At 35.6% G+C, this 8,147-nt stretch overlaps 1 long non-coding RNA gene across 2 annotated transcripts in view; it reads right to left on the bottom strand.

Annotated features, from left to right (window-relative positions):
• Positions 1-8,147, bottom strand: part of LOC308190044 — a 51,180-nt gene that overhangs the window by 22,161 nt on the left and 20,872 nt on the right. For both annotated transcript variants that reach the window (XR_013946797.1, XR_013946798.1), the window contains exon 3: positions 5,880-6,143. This is a non-coding gene — a long non-coding RNA (uncharacterized lncRNA). The remainder of the gene's footprint in view (positions 1-5,879; positions 6,144-8,147) is intronic.

The following is an 8,147-nucleotide window of genomic DNA, read 5'->3' as shown; positions in this document are numbered from 1 at the left end:
ATTTAGCTCCACTAGATTGGCATGGTTGCACATTAAGACCTAGACTTAAATCATTTCACAGATTCCAATGGATGTCACTCACACCAGCACAGGGAACACTCTTCTTTCTTCTACCTTAACATCTCTTTCAGAATCTTGATATAAATAAGAACATTGCAGTCAGCCCTGTCTACTACTCTTCTCCTAATTCCTCCCATCTCAAAGCCACAGTGATGATCACTTGAGGCTGGCCACATCTACAGGGTCTGGTTGCTAGATGTTACTTTTCTCCAGCTTGATAAATACTAAAACACTTGACGACTAACTCACAGGTCCCCTGCTAAATATTAAGGACTAATCTGTTGACAGCCTGGTACCTGAAAAAAGTGTGGGAACAGGTATTAATATAGTTAACCATTTAGGGTTAATGATCCATTTATACAGTGCCTTCTACAAGACCTGATCTTGCAAGTTGGAAAGAAGTCTTAACCTTTTTTTGCATTAATGAGGTTTAGACCCATCAAGTGCTGAGCCATGACAGTTCTGTACTTTACACAATTCAGCCTGTAGTGCTAATCTTTGTTTTTAAAAACCCATAACAAGTATTAATAACAGCTTAGAAGAATTTTTTTATGATGTATAACCACAACACCTTAATGAGGTGTATACAACCATCTCAATGGATTCCTCGGTGTATAAAGTATAGCAATAATATGTATGATCTGTCCTGGAACTTGGCTTTACTGGGGCAAATATTTGAATATACAAATATTCATACATGTGATATTTAAAGTAAGGATAGAGTCACAGAAAGATAGTTTATGTCCCAATTGTATATCTAAGAAGTACCATTAATAAGTGATTTCCAATTTTCAGAGGTATTGTTGAAAAATTAGCAGTCTCACGTTTTTTGGAATACCGGAATCATCTCTTGGTTTTCACTATATATTTCATATTCTCCTCAGTTCTCGTTATGCAGGGTGAATATTGCAAACAAAGAGTTTTACTGAACATTTCTTCACTTTTGTCTTAAACTTTCAAATGCAAAACTTTTAACTTAGATCTATTTTCTGTCTTGTACCATGCATAAATAATTTTCCTAGCAAGCAGAAATCTAATCAAGTCACTTCAATTTCATATAGCAAGTACTGACAAAAATGTCCCACAAGCAAATAAACAAAAAAAAACTCCTAAACAAATAGAATAGGAGAGTTATACAAGAAAATCGGGTAATAAGCCATAGATAAAATCTACGCATGATTTACAAAAAACATCACAGAATCATAAAATAGTTTGGATTGGAAGCGATCATTAAGGATCATCTAACTTCAAGCCCCTTGCCATGGCAGGTATACCTCCCACTAGACCAGGTTGCTCACAGCTACATCCAATCTGGCCTTGAACAATTTCAGGGATGGGGCATCCACAGATTCTCTGGACAGCCTGTTCCAGTGTTCCACCATCCTCATAGTAAATAATTTCTTCCTTATACCTAATCTAACTCTACCCTCTTTTAGTTTAAAGCCATTACCCCTTGTCCTATCACTACGGTCCCTACTAATGAGTCCCTCTTCAGCTTTCCTGTTGTTCCCTTTAGGTATTGGAAGACTGTAGTGACTTCTCCATGATCTTCCTCTTTTCTAGGCTGAACAACTGCAGCTTCCTCATCCTGTCTTCATAGCAGAGGTGTTCCAGACCTCTGATCATCCTTGTGGCCCTTCTCTGGACTCACTCCAACAGTTCCATGACCTTATGTTGGTGGCCCCAGAGCTGAATGCAGTACTTCAGGTGGGGTCTCATGAGAACTGAATAGAGGAGGAGAATCACCTCTCTTGACCTGCTGGCCATGCTGCTTTTGATGCAGCCCGTGATATGGTTGGCTTTCTGGGCTGCAAGTGCACATTGCTGGGTCAAGTTGAGCTTCTCATCAAGCAATACCCCCAAGTCTTTCTCATCAGAGCTGCTGATATCACTGAAGGGAGAAGGGGAGTCATGAAGCTGTGAATAGATTTAGGAATGCAAATCCTATTAGTTTTCATAGGGACTCAATATCCTAAATGTCCAATGTGCTTTCATTATTATCCCATCCATTACATTATTTACAAATTATTCACCCTATTCTGAGTAAATGCTTCTCCCAGATATTAGTGTAAATTAACTAATGCTAGTGTCACTTGAAATTCACCTTAAAGGCATGAGATTTAAATTTTAAAATAAGATAACTGATGGATCAGCAATTCAATTATTAGCAACACAATTTTTTATTGCAGAGGAATTTTCTATAACCTTCATTAAAAACAAAACAAAACAAAAGAGATGGATCTGGTCAGCACTGGATGGTATTGAAGATAAATGTCAAGGCAAGATTTTTTAGAAAAATACAGATTCATATGTTTACTCCAGGTGATCTTATTCATTGTAAGACTAGTCCCATTGCATGACTTTCAGCGGCTTGTGACTAGTGCTGCAAGTCTGTCTGCCTTTCTTCCTTCAAAGTGCCTAATTACAATCAGGACGCTCACCATGGAACATTTTGGTCTAGGATGCAGCTTTACAGAAACTGTAACAGAGGCAACATTTTTGCAACTTGCTGTGATACAACTTTTTGTCCTCCAGTCAAATTTTGAATAACTATAAAGGGGTTACAGGCAGCTAACTCAAATATAGATGTCTACAGCATAGACCAGTGCAGTGTAGGCTTTGCATTAGGTAAGGTGGATTTCATCCTATTCATTCAGCCTTCAATGGTTTTGGCTGCAAAGATGTGGTTAGTAAGTTCCTGTGCTTCATTATCTGGCTAGCAAAATATATATATATATATATATATATATAAAAATAAATAAATAAATTCCACCTTTAACAGTTCTTGAAGAAAAAGGCACTGAGAAATATATCCTGTCACACTTGTAGTTTACGCAAATGAATGATTTCTGAGGGACCTGTGAAGTACGTTGGCCTCCTTAAAACCAACATGGAAATATCAATTATATCTGAAAAATAACTACAGACTGCCCGTTGATGGATATTTAAATGCAATTTTTCCCTTTAGGATCACAAGACAGCCCTAATCCAGCAGACCTCCAAGTCATGTCTTGAACATTGGTCATTCAACAGGTTTAATAAAATTCTTACATTTTTGGAGGATTAAGTTTGTGGGCTGGCACAAATCTCTGAGGTGAACGGGAGGTAAATTGGCTTAGAAGGAGTAGAGTTGTTCTTTAAGCATAAGCAGCATTGTTGTGCATATTATGTGTACTGAATAATTTTACTCTTCTTCTCCAAGTACTTGGGGCTTATACTACATGGGACTGTGGTTTACTAAAAGAACTATGTCCCTTGCGACAGCTGCTGGGATAAATAGCATAGAGCAGATATATTTTGTGAAAGACCAGCTCATCATAAATCATTTCTCCTGGCCATCTAACAGGTCTGTGTGCAACTAGTGAAAAATGTATATTTAATCAAACATTTAAATTGGGACCTCAAATCATATCATGATTGGAATGTATCTGTGCAGTAAATCTGTTTTAGATATTTAATTTTTTATTATTGGATATATTTTTTTTTATTGTAAAGTGCAGGAACTGAGGTTCTGGCTATTAGTTATAAATAGGTCAGTGCATGAAGACAAATAAGAAAATTGGGTGATTAACTTCAAACTGATAGTTATGAGTTAAGGTGGGAAAACTGGATTTGTATAGTCCATTAATAATACTACTTGGTGTTAACCATGATGTCAGGTTTATACTAAGCCACTTGTCACTTCATTAAGGCTGCAGTAGGAATCTAGCTATGGTTTTCCATAGCCTGACAGCAGTGTGGCAATTAAAACATGCTTGTGGTGGAAAAGACCTGTATTCGCTTTTTACTATAGAGTTCATATTGGCAAGAAATTGTTGAAGAAAGAGCAGGAGGGTGGGCGGGTAGCAAGTGAGACTGAGGGCATAAAGGAAAGAAACCTTTCAGAGAATTTGCAAGGAGTGAGAAAATGTATTCAAATATATTCAAGGTAGCAGTGGCTAAATGGCTACAGCCCAGACGACAGGACTGCTAGTGGTTCCCTTGGAAACATCCTTCTATTCAGAGAAGTAGAAGAATGTAACTGGCTTTTAGGTCATGCAGACCATCTTTCCACTAACACAGAAATATAGCTGAAAAACATAAACTAATCAATATCAGCTAAAAATTTAAATAAATCCCACTTAAATCCCATAATCTGTAGTCCTAGGAAGAAGGTTTGTTCTGTCCCCCTACCTGGAGTAGTATTTAACATACAATTAGAACATTAAGGCTATTTTGGTTTAGGTCCTCTTATCTCTTATTTGGATATGTGGGGGGTCCAGACTAATACAGGCTAAGAAGCTCTCTCTATTTTCCTCTAATCTGTGAATTGTACAAAATGGTTCTTTTTTTTTTGGTTCTTTTTTTTTTTCTTTTCCATTTTTTTTCCCCTAGCTATCATCTGTATGGTTTAAATATAAATAATAGAGAAACTTAAAATATGTCTCAGATGACACGTCTCTGAATTTGGCCCAGTATTAAAAAAAGAAAGTTATAACATGTTTCCAGAGAAAATAAGAAGTTGAGAAAGCAGAAAAAACCTTGCATTAGTTGGGGAAGATATGCTTTGAGAGATCGTTCAGCTTTCTCTATAAATGAAATTCATTTTTGAAGGAAGTATTATTCGGTGAACAGGATATTTATTGAAAATGAATTATATCCTATTCATTTCAAAATTATCAATAACTAGATGGTTTAAATAAATAATATGTATATACGTGGAATAGTCAGTGTGGTTAATTTAGTTTTATTGTTTCTGAAATAAAACATTCACGGTTGTCAGGCTGGATTTATAGACACTCACAAAACTACAGAAAAAGAAACTTCCTAGCTGAGAGATCATAGGATCCCCCCTCTAAGATCTGCAGTAGGGTAAAAAAAAAAAAAAAAAAAAAAGAGGATTTGAATCTCTCATATCCCAGAAACATAGGAAAAAAATTTCTAAATGGATGAGGTACCTGAGGAATAGGTTAAATTAGCCACAATGGAATTCTTTGTGGATGCGGCTGGGCAGCTGCTGCAGCTGCCTGAACTAGGTCAAGCACCTTCCACATTGCTGCTGGCTGCAATCTTGTTCTCCAGCTCCTGTAGTGTCACTGTATTTTTTTCATTTTGTAGGTTTATGCCTTACTGAAGCTGTGTAAACTGATGGAGGATTGTTTTCCTCTCTAATACATGACTTCTGTGAGCTTATACAACACATTTATATTTGTCTTCCTAATAACTTTTCTCATCTTTGAATTATCATCCAATCAGACCTCACTTCTGATAGAGGACTCTTTTGCTACATGTATTTATGTATCTATAAGCAGGTGGTTCACTGAGAACAGGAAACACCTGTTCTTCCCTCTTAGTGTGATGGCTTTGATTTTTTCTTGCCTGAGTGTACTGACTTGAGTGATTATTTAGCTCAGCTCAGAAAAGCTATCTACTGATACAAAACACATCCATAGCATACTGTAAAGGAGAAGATAAAATTCCAAATATAGCATCTCTTTCACCAGTTTCTTCACCCCATAACCCCTTGATAACCACTACATTTCAGATCTGGATATTTTTTTCAATAGCAGTGAATGATGTGTGGACAACAAAATACAACACTAATAAAATAAGTGATAGAATAGCCAGTGTCTTTCATGGAGCCAGAATTTTCATTTTGTAGATATTTAAGCAGGCAAAGATTTATCAAAGCTAAACACACTTGTGGTTGAACAATATGGTTGATACAGAATACTTTCTACTATTCTTCAGGAAAAAAGTAATGGTTTCATTAGCATTTCAAAAACATCAAGACAATGAAGAAGCAGCTCAGAAATGATGAGTAAAGGTAAATATCATACCTGGAAGAGAAGAAGGTCACGTGTCTGTCTCAGGTTTGATTGAAGAGCTGAAGCAGAGGAGGTTTATGCTATTGCATCGCTTGCTATAGTCGGATGATGTGAAGGCTTGGTGGCCATGCTGGCTTAAAACTTCCTAGCCCATCTTCTCTTCAGCTACTCATTCCCAGTCTTTATCTCAGTTCACAGTCTGCTTGGCTGCTTCAATGCAACTGTTTGTGGCACCACTTTGTGTACTGAATAAATGATCTGATCTGAGATTGCTTTCTGAGGGACAGAGTATGGAGAGAAGAAAAGCAGCCAGGGAGAGGAATAATTAAATCTATCTGTCCTCTAAAACAAAACTACATTCTGACACAAAAGCAGTATTCTATAAACACATGATGAGTTAAAAAATATATAAATAAATAGAGAGGGGAGAGAGAGAGAGAGAGAAAGAGAGAGAGAATGAAGTTGTAGGACTGTAGAGCTGAATAATGGTCATGGTCTAGATAGGTTCTTCCAGTACTGGCAAAAAGAAAGGTCAAATGTGTTGCCATTTAAGGTTGAGATGGTTTCAAGTTGAAAAAAGAGAAGATTTTAATACTGCACCAGTAAAAAGAGAACAGATTTTCTTTTTCTCAGGCTGTGACTTACTATAAGCATTTCTAGATTCTTGCTGGGTGAAATCTTAAATTCCATCTAAATGAAACATTCATCTACTTGACAGTTTGTGGTGAATAGCAGCTTCTGTTTTCTGTCAGTATGAATTATGCATGTTTGGAAAAAAGCTTCCAAATTTCAATTAGTGAATCTTAATTTTCTTTCTTAGACCAGATGGACTTTGTTAACAAAAGGATTGTATCTATATATAATGGAACCTCAAATTGTTTTAATCAATTTCAATTGAGATAAATATTTGAAGCATTAAACCTGTCTCCACTATTTTTTTTTTTTAACAAAGTCAATTCTGGATATCAACAGCGCACTGCTCAGTTTATTACTTTGTTTATCCAATTAGAAAGCAGAATCCCCATGCACTAATTGGCAAGTACATAAAAGAATCTACATGTTGCTTAAGCAGCAGAGAGGCAAGGAAGTTTAATTAAGTTGTAACAGGCAATTTGTAACTAATTATATTTGGTGTTAGATAGTGCTGGTTTACTGGCATAGAGGGGGGAAAATTCTTGTACAGATTATTGCAAGTCCCAAAATTGTTAAAACATTTTTCCTACACCCATGCCATAAAAATTTTAGTTCTGAATATTTTACGTTTTTTTGGAGTCAATGACTTTAAAATACTTAAGTACCACACTCTAGGTTTACACACAGATTCTATTCTATTCAACAAGTCTTTTTTTTTTTTCTATTTTTTTTTTCCTCAGAATAAACACTTTAAATTATGTAGTAAGTTCAGTTTCAGGATGTTGATTTGTCTCAATAACTTCAGCAGTTTTCTCTTTGCTAGTGAAATAATACTTAACAAATATATATGAAGTTATGAGTAATTTAACCTGTATACCTAGAAATTTAGTTAAAACATGGAATTTTTATTTATTTATTTTCCAGAATTCATATGACAGTCTTTCAGGTACATATTCAGAACCAAGAAGTATTTATTTTGTTTGGATATGTACTTTTAACAAATATATTGGCAGTACTTTGATTATAAATCTAATCTAACTCTTTAACTCTTAAAGTAAGTTATTAGCTCCTCATTCATTGTCAATAAATATATGCTGCTTTTGTTAACAAGTGGAAATGAGTGTTTCCATGACAGTGTTTCTGTGAATATGTACAAACGAACTGATAAATATTTACTAAATTAGCTTAGTAAAATTGCACCGTTAACGTTTGCTCAAAGAAGGGTACTAATTCTCATGTTCACTGGTGTCCTGAGCAAGATGAGTTAGGGAATTCAATAGAGCTCCATGAGTTCCCAATACACAATCAATGTATGAAGGACATGAATGTCAAATTAGATAATAACAAATAATAATGAATTGAATAATAATTGAATAATAATGATTACAGATATATCTCTAAAAGTAACCTCTCAAGAAATATTTTCAGACCTACGGCCAGTTGCTTAAATTGTAACTGTGTTATCTAGTGTCTATAAATACACTCATGACATTAAAAAGATTCCTTCACACCCTTAAGTCCTGCTGAAGAATATGCAGTAGAAGAAGAGGGATGTTCATATCGACAAGTCCGAGGACTTTTAGGCTTAATGGAGAAAGTTACATTTATAGGTGATTCAAAGAATTGAAGAGGGAATCCCAATTGCCG

This window comes from Anser brachyrhynchus (genome assembly GCF_964034855.1).
Source record: "Anser brachyrhynchus genome assembly, chromosome: 2".
In the NCBI taxonomy this organism is placed as follows: Eukaryota; Metazoa; Chordata; class Aves; order Anseriformes; family Anatidae; genus Anser; species Anser brachyrhynchus.
This window is presented reverse-complemented; position numbering and strand designations above follow the sequence as displayed.